Here is a 14179-nt window from a genome sequence, read left to right on the forward strand (position 1 = left end):
TATATATGTATAGTCAATATATTATTAAATGTATTCAAATATATAAAATACTAGAAAATAAAAAGGGAAAATAATATATTACAATATATCACAATATATTTTAAGAAATATATTGGTAAATATATTTTCCTTTCATAAGGGAGTCCTCAGAAGTTTTTGGCTACACTAAATATTTACAATGTTTCTTAAACATTTTTAATAATGTTCATAAAGCAAATTTGCAGTAGATAAATACACGTGAGATTAAAGTGGTGTTCACACTGAGTGCAGGTAGCTGTATTTTCCACACATGGTCAAAACTGCATTGTTAAGAGAGAGAAAAAAAGATGACAAAACATTGTTGTGTAAGAGTGTGCATACACTTATAATTCAGAAGAAAACGTTGTATTTAGTCCTGGGTCGCTTGGCTTCAACCATGAACCTAAAGATACAAAACAAAAGATACAAGGATACAGTCACAACCTGATTGGACAGATTTAAAGATGTGCATTTTGCGATCTTACCGAATATCTGAAACTGCTGTGTGCTGGGGTTAATGCTCACAGTGTTGCCCACTCATTTACAGGGACTGTTGCTAAAGGCAGGACAATTTGTTGCTAAAAGTTGCTAAATAACGTTGTGATCACATTGCACATTTACATCATTATGTAATTACAATGCAAAACTGCATAGAATACACAATCAGATCACTCAGATCATCTCAGCAAAAAAATGATTATGAATATGATTTCAAATGTTTTAGATGTGTTAGTAAAACAAAAAAATCGAATTAAAATATAAATAATAGATCTATTTTTAAATACAACATTGAATTATTGAACATTTATAAACTTTGTGTATTTTTATATTAACTAGTAAAACATTTATATTTTTAAGCAGTTTATTGGTAGTTAGTTATTGTGCTACACTTTAAGAAAAGTCTGTAAAATAGGGCACAGTGTATTGTTAATTTGAAGGAATTTTCTGTATTCCTTTTTCATCATGTGTTTTCAGGTTAAAGGGTTAGTTCATCCAAAAATGAAAATTAACCTATAAATGACTCCACCTCATGTCATCCTATGACTTTCTTCTTTCAGAAGAATCCAGTCAGAGTTATATTGAAAACTTATCAAAAAAGTAATATAAAGATTTCTTAGCAAGGCCACTTGAGAGATTCTGAATCATACAATGGCAATTTGCATACCCCACATGCAAGAACCACAAGTCCACAACAAATGAGCCATTTGGGAGAACTGAGTTGGGTTCAACTGCAAATGCACAGCAATGCAATGACTCGTACCAATGGAAGTGAAGACAATGAAGCTCATGTGATCTGACGCCTGATACAGTTGGATATTGCAGAGACCTGGGAATCACAAAAAAAAAAAAAAATGATGTAAGTTCCAGCGTCTTGAGGAACTTGTTCTTGTGAGTGTGAGGAAAAAAATTGACTCACAGTTTCAGTAAGGAAGGATCAAGTTGTTTCCTATTTCCTTGTTGATTTGTTTAATTTAATGTTGTTTGGGAGGTAATATATTGTGTGCTTCTTTTCATACTGCTTTTCCAAGTGGTGTCACATTCTCAAAGGCCTCAAACAAACTTACAGTACCATCACTATAACAATGTTACACCCAAGTCACTGAAACCCACTGAATAAGAGACAGAGAGAATGACAGTCAATCACTTAGGGAGGAATGTATGTTTGACTAGGGAACAAAAGGTTTTCCAGTTGGCTTTTTTGGGTCACTGCCACAGGATTTGAATGGAATCGTAATACCACGACGGTGTCCACACTGGGTCACATGACTAAATGGCCCAACTGCGGATGTGTTTGAAATCATGAGCCATTTACTGTTTATAATCTAGTTTTAAAATGACTTTTTTTGGTCAGTCTTATATTCAACTTCAGGACAAAATACATGTGGTGTAATCTCTGCAATGATCATCTTGTTGAGGAGAGGTGAACTTGTATTTTTGGAACCATTTAGGATTTTTTGCCCTGGTGGATGATAAAATGTTTAAAGGAAAACCCCGTAGACTGAATGAGGGACCCAAGTCATGTCAAGCCTGTGAAAGCTGGCTAGTGTACACAAATCAGGACCCTGGCTCACTACACACCGCGACAGTTTTTATTCAATTTCCACCAACATGACTTTGAACAATATCAATGTACAACATTGTAGAACATCACCACTGGTATTAATCAACAACAGGCAGGACCTATTCTTTTGATATTATTTTTTATATGCTTTTCAAGGAGCGAATGTTCCAGTGTACTGGAAGGAATTTGCAACTGAGACAGCCCTTAAAATGGCAGAATCCCTGATCAGTGAACTGACTACTGAACCAGGGAGCTGATTGAGACGCACTCACCACCTTCACAGTCACCCACAACAACCAGACTGCAATGTGTTACTATAACTTATGATAACACACATTGTACTCATTAGAAAATGGCATCTACACTAATATCAATCTGTTTCTCTCTTATTCTGAGGTCACTGAAGCCACCAGATCCAGTACCCGCATCATCAGCATGAATCCACCATGAGCTGAGACCAGGACAACTAGATGAGCCCCAGAGACAGATCCACAGTCAAGACCTTGTCTCTTAGATGGCCACAAGACCACAGGGAACATAACAGTTGAGTCCTCTGCACAATCTGACTTTGCTGCAGCCTGGAATTGAACTACTGGTTTCGTCTGGTCAGAGGAGAACTGGCCCCCCACCTGAGCCTAGTTTCTTCCAAGGTTTTTTCTCCATTCTGTCACCGATTGAGTTTTGGTTCCTTGCTGCTGTCGCCTCTGGCTTGCTTAGTTGGGGACACCTAATATCCAGAGATATCATTGACTTGATTGCGCAAACACTCTTTAAACTGAACTGAGCTGGAGGATGACATCCCTGAATTCAATGATGAACTGTGTTTAACTGAAAATGTTGAAAATCATTTTGCGTTATTGACAAACTACTTTCATATTTAATACTGTAAAGTGCTTTGACACAGTATGTATCGTTAAAAGCACTATATAAATAAAGGTGACTTGACTTTAAAAAAAAAAAACATCTATAGTAAGCAAAAAAAGCATAGCGCTGCCGTACGCAACGAAGGAGATGAATAAGATATAATGGATTTCAATGGAAGAGAGGCTTCACTATGATGAATAAACTACTTTTGTGCTTAAATCTGCTTATTTAATGAATTAACACGCTAGTAACCGGCTAATCTTCAACATTAATTTGGGGTTTTTCTTTTTTTATAATGCTGTTTTATAAGAGAAGTCACTGAAATTTCGCGATGATTCAGTTTATGGCAATTCTCATTCATTTCTATGGTATCCACAAACAGTGACTTACACACAACTCTGACAGAAATTCAATGATGTCAAGGCTGTGATGTGATTAGTTGTTACTCAGGCCATGAGTACATGAAGTTCGACACTGTCTTTGTTTTTCTACAATGATTTTTGTGTTGTGTTGTTAGCTGCACTATGAGGTGGCTTAAATAGACGCGCAAAATACAGAGTCATGAAGGATGCTTTTGATCATTTCTTTTGTTTTGGTCTGCCTAACCATTCTAGTCCTTTGTTGCTGATGTTTGCATGAGCTGTTACTAGGACTACCTTTGACTGAAGAGATCTGAACAGCCTCTTGAGCTCTATTTAAACCCCTTTAACCTCTGAAATCAGAACCCGGCCAGACACAGCCTTGTTTATATTTGCTTTAACTTCAATCATCAAGTGAGGTAAAATGTGGGTGCACCTCAAGCAGCTCGCTACAGTGTCCACAATCTCAGACCTTGAAAAGAATGTGTTGGAACCAGTATGTGCGCATTGATATTGTTTTTTGTCATTGAATGCCCAATGACGGCATTGTATCAGGACAATCTGTGCTTATAGTACACAGTTTGATCAAAGAATAACTAAGCATTGAAATTGAAATGTAATATGTATTTGCACATTTCCAACTTTTGAAAAATGAAAATGCCACGTCATTGTATTTTGTTTCAGTTTTCGGTCCCTGCACTGAAAGTCCATGCAAGCAAAAAAAAAAAGAAAAGGAAAAAAATACATTGTAAAGAATCATATGAACCAAGCCATTTAATCTGACTATTATTTACATGGATCAATGCACATACTGTACATAGAGAATATCAGATATGATACATTTGATGAACTTTCTTGAAGAGTCAAACTTTTGGGTGCATGGACTTTCAGTGAAGAGTAGAAATTGCAGGTTTCAATAAAAATAGCTTAATTTGTGATTTGAAGATGAATAAAAATTTTATAAGGCATGAGGGTAAGTAACTGATCAGATTTTTTCTGTTGGGTGAACCCTTTCAAGGTACAAATTTGCAACATACATAGTCTCTCAAATTAATTTGAGCTCATAAACGCTGCATGACTATAAATAAATAATTATAAAAATGTTGTAAAATAGTTTTAGATGAAGCACAGCGTGCCACATTGCAGGACACTACCCATACACATGTTTTCACAACTTTTGTGGCATTAAAAAATACATAATGTCTAAACAAAATTCAATGACAAAGCTAGCATTCTATGTGACACCTTATTCTTTCAACAACAATCGAACCCTGTCAGATTATTTAATTATTTACTACAGATTATTTCTCCAAGGCATTTCAAAAACTGCAGTAACCTTTTAAAATTAACATTTTCCATTGAGCAGTAGCTTAAAAGTCAGTTCTGTTAATGTTTAACGAAGTTAAAACAAGGCTGTGGAAAAGAGGCTGTGTACTCCTCTCATGCCAAGCAATCTAATGTTTGCACAAAAGATAACCATCTTACACAACAGCATCCATAGCCCTGTTAGAATATCATCTTCAGGGCACAGTGGATACTTTGGGTTTTCGTTTGCTCAGGAGTAGCCTATATTTTATAGTATCTTGTCTTGCAACTTGTCATCATACTTTAATCTTAATAGTGAATTCATCATTAACATTCCTGAACTGAGTCTAACCAACCTCCTCCCCCATCTCTCTCTCACACACAAAGCTTGAACGCCCAAGGGTGGAGTTACACACACACACACACACTGCCATGTTTAAACAAGCCTCCTTTCCCTCCAATCTGGTAGCTCAGGTTTGTCTCACCTTATTTCGGAAACACAGGAGAACAGAAGTCACAGCAGAAACCGCGTGCAGCTCTGAAAACCGATTCCCACCAAACAAATCTCGCCAGGCCACTGCCGGTAAGCACTTTCTCTGTTTTTCAGCGGTCACTGACACATGAAAAGTTAATTATTATTATTATTATTATTATTATTTTACAAGTAAATGAGAGGTCTTTAGGTCTAAGAATGCTATAAAATAAATAGTTAAAATAATCTTGTAATATCTTATTCACAATACCAAGGTCTCATATATCATTTAAAAAACAAACCAATAAAACAGTTGACATAAAAAACTTTTATATAATTTTTAATGTTACAAAAATGTTTAATTAATAGCTTAATTCAAGCAGTATCAGACTCGAAATCGTGCTTTTTTCCGAGCATCAAGAATGGGGCTGTTGATAATCACTGGCCTGCCCTTATAAAAACCACAAATAGCGTGCTATTGTGATATTGATTTCATACAGCAGTTGAATAAACAATAAGCCACACTTAAACCAAATATTTCGCCTGTTTCTCAGCCAACAAAGATTCCACGCGAAGCAAGATCAGCCGTGTGCAAAATACGTTAAGTAATGTTCATGATTGGATCAATGTGTTTGAAAGAATCGGTTCGGTGAATGATTCAATGTATCATTGGCCGAATTCAGACTAGGATTCTACTATAGTACTCCTACTTTTTCTGTCATATCTTTACAAATGACATGAAATACTAAGAGTAGTATGTTATTCCGAGTTTTACAGCCAGTCACTTGTTTTGTTCATGAATGAATCAGTGTCGAATCGGTTGAGTGACTGATTCAATGACTCACTCATAAAGACAAAAAGACTTGTCGCCACCTAGTGGTTTATTGATGTAGAACTGCAGAAAGAACACATGCACGTACATCATTGAATGCTGCTTATGCAAATTGCGCGATCAGAACTAAAGGCCCCTTCATACCTAGGAAGATAACCATAAATAAATGGCTTTATTCGTTCTTATTAGAATATACCAGGAACGCCCACATCATAACTATAAACATTATCAGTGTGGACTCCAATATAGCTAGTTATGGTTGTTATTGCGAGGGGGCTTTTTATATGCTGTTTTTTTAAGATGTTCTATCAAGCAATCTCTCATTTGCTAAGCACAAGTTCACACAATGACATACATAGGAAACATTCAAGAAAAGTCATATATTCAGGACCAGTTATTTTTCCACGCACTGAAACTTGATTCTTGATTGTTCTTTTTCGACTTGCTTCTCCAGCCTGAGACCATGAATATCTCTCTTGAGAACCCCTATGGGGACGTCATCATCCCTCGTGCCAAGCTGCGGGATCAGGCTGATTCCAGCACCATCATCATGAACCCGATGGCCTTAGAGAGCACCTACAATAACCGCAACTCTGCCTTCAACCCCTACAACAGCTTCAAGACCCCAGGAGAGAGCAACACCTCAAGCGTGCCGGTTTACGGCGACGGCAAGAACGGCAACCAGAACCCCCCTCCAGCTTACACGGTGCGAGAAAGCGACGAGCAGGTGGGACGCTGCTACGCCTGTTGCTGCCGCTGCCGCAGGAGGAAGTGACACCATATTTACCCTCTGAAGCAAAGGATTATGGGTTTACAACTTGGAGCCGCCATTCCACCTCCCAAATTCTGGAAGCCAAATGCTATGCACGTCTAAAATGACTGGATTTTAGGTTTATTACACTAACCTGGAAATCATACAGCGGATTGGATAAAACAAGAGCTGACCTTCTGTGGCTACACTGAAAGATGTTATATTAAATATTAAGTTCTGGATTACTACATTGTTTTATTAAATTGGCGCAGTCAAGTTCAGCTGGATTGCTCTTATTAAACCACTTTAAAGCAGCTTTAGCTTTGTGTGCCTCAAACAATGGCATGCTTAGATACTCCCCTTCATTTTAGTGTCACCTGATACACTTGCTTAAAATTGTTTTCATTCAGGTCTAACTTATTTGGCTAATGTTGTTGTAATGCAGTGTTTCCATACATTTATAATGAGGTTGAACAGTCTTTACTGGGGCACACCAAGGTGGGCTGTCTTCACAATATGTCCCGGTGGATTACTTCAAATTTCTTTAGGTTTTTGAGCCTCACCCTTGACATACTGTCAGACACAAGTTACTGAAACTCGAGGAAGGGCCCTTATTCCTTTTCAAAGGGATAAACAAAAGGACACTGTCATCTTTTACTGCTGAATGAGTGTTGTGCCATCCGAGTTTCTATTGAACAAGCTTTTCTGGTTGCTGTAGACATAACGCTGACACATTGTGTATACGATTGTTAAAGCTGCCAAAGAGACTATTTAGTGCAACATGATGCCTTTATAGTATGAATGTTATTTTGATTATAAGCAATATTATGGTTACATTTAATACAATGGGTCATGAACAGTTTTTTTTTGGCCATAAGATTGTGAGTCTGGCTGATCTTCGGCATGATGATCACTATATTTTTTGATACATAAAAACACTTTTGTCTCTGTAAACCGCTTTCTTCAGCTCATTTTATTTAAGAAATACTCCATGTTTCCTACAAGGTGACTCAGTCATTCTCTGTGACGACAAATTCTTTCTAGCTGATTAATTAAAGACAGTATATCAGCAACCGAACCGGTTTGGACACAGTGCCCTCAGAGCACGTTCCCGGGACAAATACACTGGAGTCCAGATCAGCCGGTTTACAAGAATAAGGACATTTTGTTACCTGGAATCTACAACACTACAGTATTTCAAGTATATAGGGTTATTATAATCCAGTTTTGTCATTAACCCCTAAACTTATGTTCAGTTAGAGTTATTTTCAGCATAGTGCCAGAGAGTTCATGTAAAGTTAACCCAACATTTGCAAAGATATAGAGGAGAGGGTCATTTGAAACATAAATTATTCTTTTTCATTAAGGAATGAGTTAATGATCGATTGATTCAAAGGAAACTCTGACTCTCAAAGTTAAAAGCTAACCTAAAACAATTAACATGCTGGAAAATTAATTATCCATTGTCTTGAGACTTTTGCACAATATAAATATTTATTTTATTGTTACTTTCAAACAATTCCCACTTGAAATTATTTCATTCAAACAACTTTTTCAGTATTTTTGTTTGGCTATGTTTACAAAGTTTTATCACAAGAGCTTCCAATCTAAAATAAAACATGTACTAGATGTAGCATGGGGACTCACGGATGCCTCTCCATACATAGTTAGTAATTATGTCCTTACTAGGACAAATGTTCATAGTTCTTCAGAGATGACTGGAAATAAATATTAATGTGGTTCTCACAATAATGAATGTGTTCAGGAGGTGCAAATGTCACTTCCATTGTCGCCAGTAGAGGGAGCGCGCTTATGAAAATACATCTTTCAGATTAATTAGCTTATTTACAGAAGTTAAAAGTTAAAGACCGTTTCATAATCTGTGGTGCACTGCTACAGTGATGAGTTAAAACTAGATCAAATAATTGTCATATTTAAGCATGGTATGATACTTACTGGCATCTATCTCTGTCTAAATCTTTGTTAGCAGGCTAACTGTTAAGCTAAATGCTTTGTAATCAGTTCTGTCAATGGAGGGACAGAAAACTCTCGGATTTCATTTAAAATATCTTCAGTTAGGTTCCGATGATAAACGAAAGTCTTAGGAGATTGGAACAAAAAGGTGATTAATTTATGACATGACCTGACTGTGCTTGTTTTTATGTTACTTACATTTAAGTACAGAAATGCAATAACACACACAAATGTTGTGATTTAGGATCGAATGGGGCACTTGGTCCACAGGAAGACCAAAATTGATCCACTCTGGTTGAAAAAAAAAAATGAATGAAAAAAAGGGTAACCTTCTTGTAACAAATATAAAGCTACAGTATGACATGCATTGTTCATACTGAAATTTATTCTAAAAATAAAACTTTTTAAAAAGGGGACATTTAAAACAACCATTAGCGCATTGACACATTGTATAAAAAAATAAAAATAACCCTGCATTGTCTCAAAGCTCAAGGACCAGTTGTGCAGGGCCCAGTCTCCTTATGGCACCTGGATAATGCAGCATTCAATGATGTTTTGGCTTTAGATGTCTATCAGGGAAGAGTTCTAGTAAAAGGCTGTGGTGCTCATCAATGAGATGTCTGAGAAATAATACCAACATCTTCTGTTATGGCTGGAGAAAAAATCTATTTGATGCAAAGCAGTAAGAGCTCCCAGTATTTGTTTCCCTCTGGAATGAGATCTCCTATCATCAAAGGAAGTAGCCTTAACAGGCAACACATTTGTGCTGCTGTCCGCTTCATTTAACTGTCAGGTATTTTTAGTTCTTAAGGTCGGATTGTGGATGGCTTGTTGGTACAGTGAAATAAGCCATAATCGTAACTAGTGATTCAGTAATTAAACTGGTCGAAGGTTATTACTTTATGTGGGTTGAGAGAGCTTAATACCAATTTAATTTCATGTGCACCTACTGTTTCAAGGATAACATGCAGGACATCTACTACATTTTCTGTCACATGGAAGTACTTCAGGTTGTTGAACATGCTCTGTCTTTTTAGGCCAGTTTCTGTTGGATTACTTTGCACCAGATCTGAAAGATGGCCATCGTTATTGGTAAATAGTGATGGAACTTCCTTTGTTTCTTCGCATGGCACTGACAAACACTGTTTCCAGAGAGGCTCTCTGTATAGCAAAGGATTACTTTTAGCCCCAAATTATCTCCACAAATTTAGGCAACCCAGTGTGCCTTTAAAGTGAGCCACGTCTACTTCCACACCATTTGTTTCCAAGTCACTGATATCAACAACTTCTGCCTTGGTCTCTACGTGATACTGAAGTAGATGTTGCTCAAATCATCTGCTGTAATTAAATATCCTGCGACAGCCGGCTTGGCCACACACAAAATAAATTGATGAACCACACTATGAGTAAACAAAAAGCAACAGTCTTTTTGCTCTTAAAGAAGATATTTATTGATTATTCTGCTCCCTGTCAGTGGGGAAATGGGTAATGTGAATTAAAGGCATCGCGTTTTGAGATGAGAATGAGAAATTCTAATACACTTAAAGGGTTAGTTCACCCAAAAAAAAAATCGGTCAATTACTCACCCTCATGTCGTTCCAAATCCGTAAGACCTTCGCCCATCTTCTGAACACAAATTAAGATATTTTTGATGAAATCCGACTCTGCACAGACAGCACATTAAAATAGCCGTGTGACATCAGTGGTTCAACCTTAATTATAAATAGCTATGAGAATACTTTTTGTCTTCTCTACAAAGCCATTCACTAAAGTACCATGATGTGTACCATGATGTGCCAAGGCACAGCACATCCCGGTTGTAAAAGAAAGAAAATAGAAGCTTTGCACAATAGGGGTACACCTATAAAATATTTTTGGCCGTTACAGATATTTTTAATGACGTCATTACTTTGAGCGTAAAAGAACCGGTGAACCATTTCCTTCAACCGGTTTATTGAATCGAACTGTCCGGAAGAACCGGTTCGCCCCTCGTGGGTGAAGAAATGGACACTTTATTTGCGGGGCGGGTCATTAAAAACAAAATGTAAAAAATCAATTTATGTTGCGTGCAATTTAGTGGTGGAAATTTGGATTCAAGAGATTCGTTCACTTTCAGTTTGTTCACCAAAATGATTCGTTCAGATTCGTTCACTGATTTGTTCAGAGACCATTTTTTTTATAGCTATTTCACAAATACACCAGCAAGTGGCGAAAAAGAGTGTTTTATGTGTTATGTCTAAGGTCAACGAATGTATTTACTTGTGACAAAAACTGATTTGGCTTTATTAAAATGTGTGCATAACTGCATTAAATAAATAGTCTAAGTTGTTCAGGTGAACAAAGCATGAGGGTTTCTTGCATAGTTAACATTTTAATTGTTTGGTCAATCGGGGATTAAACGTAGAGTTATGTTCTGCATGCTAAATAAGTGTATGTGCACAGCACCTATAACTGCGCTTTGTATCTGCTGTTTGCTGATCGAGATTTACATGCTTGGTTGACATTATTAAAAGTATAAACATTTCACACAGTCTTACTATTAATATCAAGTAGCCTTATTAAACAATGTATTTAAAAAAAAGGAATAGAAAAAATGTCCTTTAAATTTAGACTTTTGTATTTTAAAAATAGTTTTTATTTATTTGCTTTCAAACTCTTTTCCTTGAATATTCAAACAATGCTTTCAGAAACATTTTTACATTTTTTGTCATTTTTGTTGAGTGGTGGCTACCTTAAACAGTTTTATCATATGAGCAATAACTAGTAATTGTAGTATTTTTAGCCGGAAATATGGTTAGTTATCATAATTGTTGTAATAACAATCATGCAGATAAGACGTTACTGGTTGTTAAGTGACATCTTAAACTTATGGTAAATTAAACATGGCTGTAAGGATAAAATGGGGACACAGCAATGTAAACAATTTGTGTGTGTGTGTGTGTGTGTGTGTGTGCTTAGTAAAAGTGGTTCACTTCCATAATTTACTCACCCTCCACTTGCTCCAAACCTGTGAGTTTTTTTTCTTCTGTTGAACACAAAAGAAGATATTATGAAAATTATTGGTATATGAACAAACTGACTTCCGTGGTATTTTTATGGAAGTCAATGGTCCCCATCAACTTTTCGGATACTACTGACATTCTTTAAAATATCTTATTTTGTGTTCAACAGAAGAAAGAAACTCAAGTGGAGGGCGAGTAAAAGATGACAGAATTTTTATTCTAGAAATGAACTATTTCTTTAAGAGATGCATGGAAATAAATATTGATTTGGTTCTCACGATAAATAATGTGTTTATGCACTGCAGACATAGCGCCAGAAGGGGGAGTGCGCTTGTTAAAATACAACCCTGAATCCCTATTTTAACTGAATACGGAACAGAAAGAAGGCAAGCTGTAGACGGTTTGCTCTGCTGTGGTGATGCACTGGTACAGTGATGAGTTTACATCATGAGTTCAGTTTAGTTGAGCATGGCGTGATACTGAACTTACATCTTATACTTCTTAGCAAGCTACACATGGGATGCTTACAGAAAAACTCATCACCGCGGCTGTAATTAATCGAAAACTATTTTGATCCGTATTTCTTAACCTAATTATTATACATATGACATTATTAGATCAGAATTTGAGATAACGTAATATTTGCACTTTAAAAAAAACTGGTAACCATCAACCAAACCTAATATGTATCTAATTTATACAAATAATAAATAAAAAAAACGTGTTGTCAACCACTGTCTTGAGAATATAGCTATGGATGTACGTTTTACCACAGCAGTAATATCCAAATACAGTGCTGATATAACTATCGTTATCAGTGGAACTGCTGCTCACAATAGTAAAATTGTAGAAGTCAGTGTTTGCGTACTCGGTTTATTTTCTGAAGGTCATAGTAACGGTCAAGACTTATTGAACAAAACAGGCGTGTTTTCGGCCGCGTGAGTCGAGTGTGCGGCTCTGACTGTGATTGGAGGATGGAGAAGAAACGAGAAGCTTCCAGAAGAGAACCTTCTATGAAGAGAACAGACTGGCGCGCTGTGAGAGAGAGTGAGAGAGAGAGAGAGAGAGAGAGAGAGAGAGAGAGAGAGAGAGAGAGCAAGCGAGCGCGTGGGGAGGGGGTCACGCGAGGCGGCTTTCGAGAATCTTCTCATTTTTACTAGTTGGGTGAGTTCTTTTTTTTTTTTTTTTTTTTTTGAACTACAAATATATTCTACGCGTTCTTTCAATTAAGACCGAGCGATAAACAATGCTTTTTAAATGAGAATAATTATAACAACAACAAAATAATAATAAATAAATAAATAAAATGTAACTCTGGGAACACCCACAAAAACGTTATAACCGTTTATGCCGCAGGGGAAAACAAATCATTCGTTTGATTTTTGCTCGGTACAGTGCCGAAAAGTTGCTGTTTGGCATTCTGTACCTAGTTTAAAAACCTGATCTAAAGCTGTATATGACTGATAAACAGACGGACTGTCATTAGTCCTGTCCCCTGCATCACAATTAAATAAATCTCACTCCCTTATATTTTATGTCAGGTCATAATCTATTAAAACATTTATTTCATATTATTATACACAATTCCTTATAAAAATTAGCAATGGTATCACTATAGTAAAAGTATAGTGAAGTATTTTTTGACGTTTTTATTACCAATTGTATTCTATAACCACAGTTTTACTACAAATGCATGGTTAAACTATGGTTAGTGTAGCACAACGTTGTTTTTACCAAGGTTTAACTAAAGTATCCAATAACCATGTTTTTTCGTATTTTATATACATATTTTCATGTTATCCTTTATTTCACGGCATGTACCCATTTGTGAAAATGATAAGACAGCTGCAGCACACAATACAAAGAATAACGCTGCGCATTTAAAGGCTTCAGTGGGCCTTAATGTTACCGGTTTGTCAATGTTAAAAATCTTTTTAATATATCAATAAGAAAGTACGACCGGCTTTTACTCAAGTCTTTTATTACTTTATTAAAATTAAGCAAAACAAAACGACAAATGTAACCACACCTCTAGCCATTTGGTTGTGTCGTTTGTCCGGACACAGATACCGTACGGACAGTCCGACCCAATACGGCTCAGTTTTTATACGTATGTTATAAATTATCTTCAGAAATTATCTTATAAAGGCCATTCTGAGTCAAAGCCATGCTTTCCAATGAGAGGGAAAGCAGTTTTCCCACACAGACTCCGCCCACACAGCTATGACGCGACACCGAACAAGCCTTCTTTACATTTTAATTCATATTCTGCTGAGACCTTGTTCATTCTTAACCAGGCTTATATAATCATGAACGACTTTCTTCAAATACTGCAGAGAGATTTCTCCTTTTTATATCCCCCCCCCCCCCCATGTATAAATATACAAATGTCCTGTGAAGCTTATCATACTACTCCACCACAAACTGTGTATATTATTGTTTTACCTTTAAGTAAAACCTGCCAAATCGTGATCTTCCTGGCCAAGGAGCTGCAAACCTCATGAAAAAGCATTGTAGGTGAAACATTAATAATATGTAAT

This window comes from Carassius gibelio, chromosome A5 (assembly GCF_023724105.1).
Source record: "Carassius gibelio isolate Cgi1373 ecotype wild population from Czech Republic chromosome A5, carGib1.2-hapl.c, whole genome shotgun sequence".
Lineage (NCBI taxonomy): Eukaryota > Metazoa > Chordata > Actinopteri > Cypriniformes > Cyprinidae > Carassius > Carassius gibelio.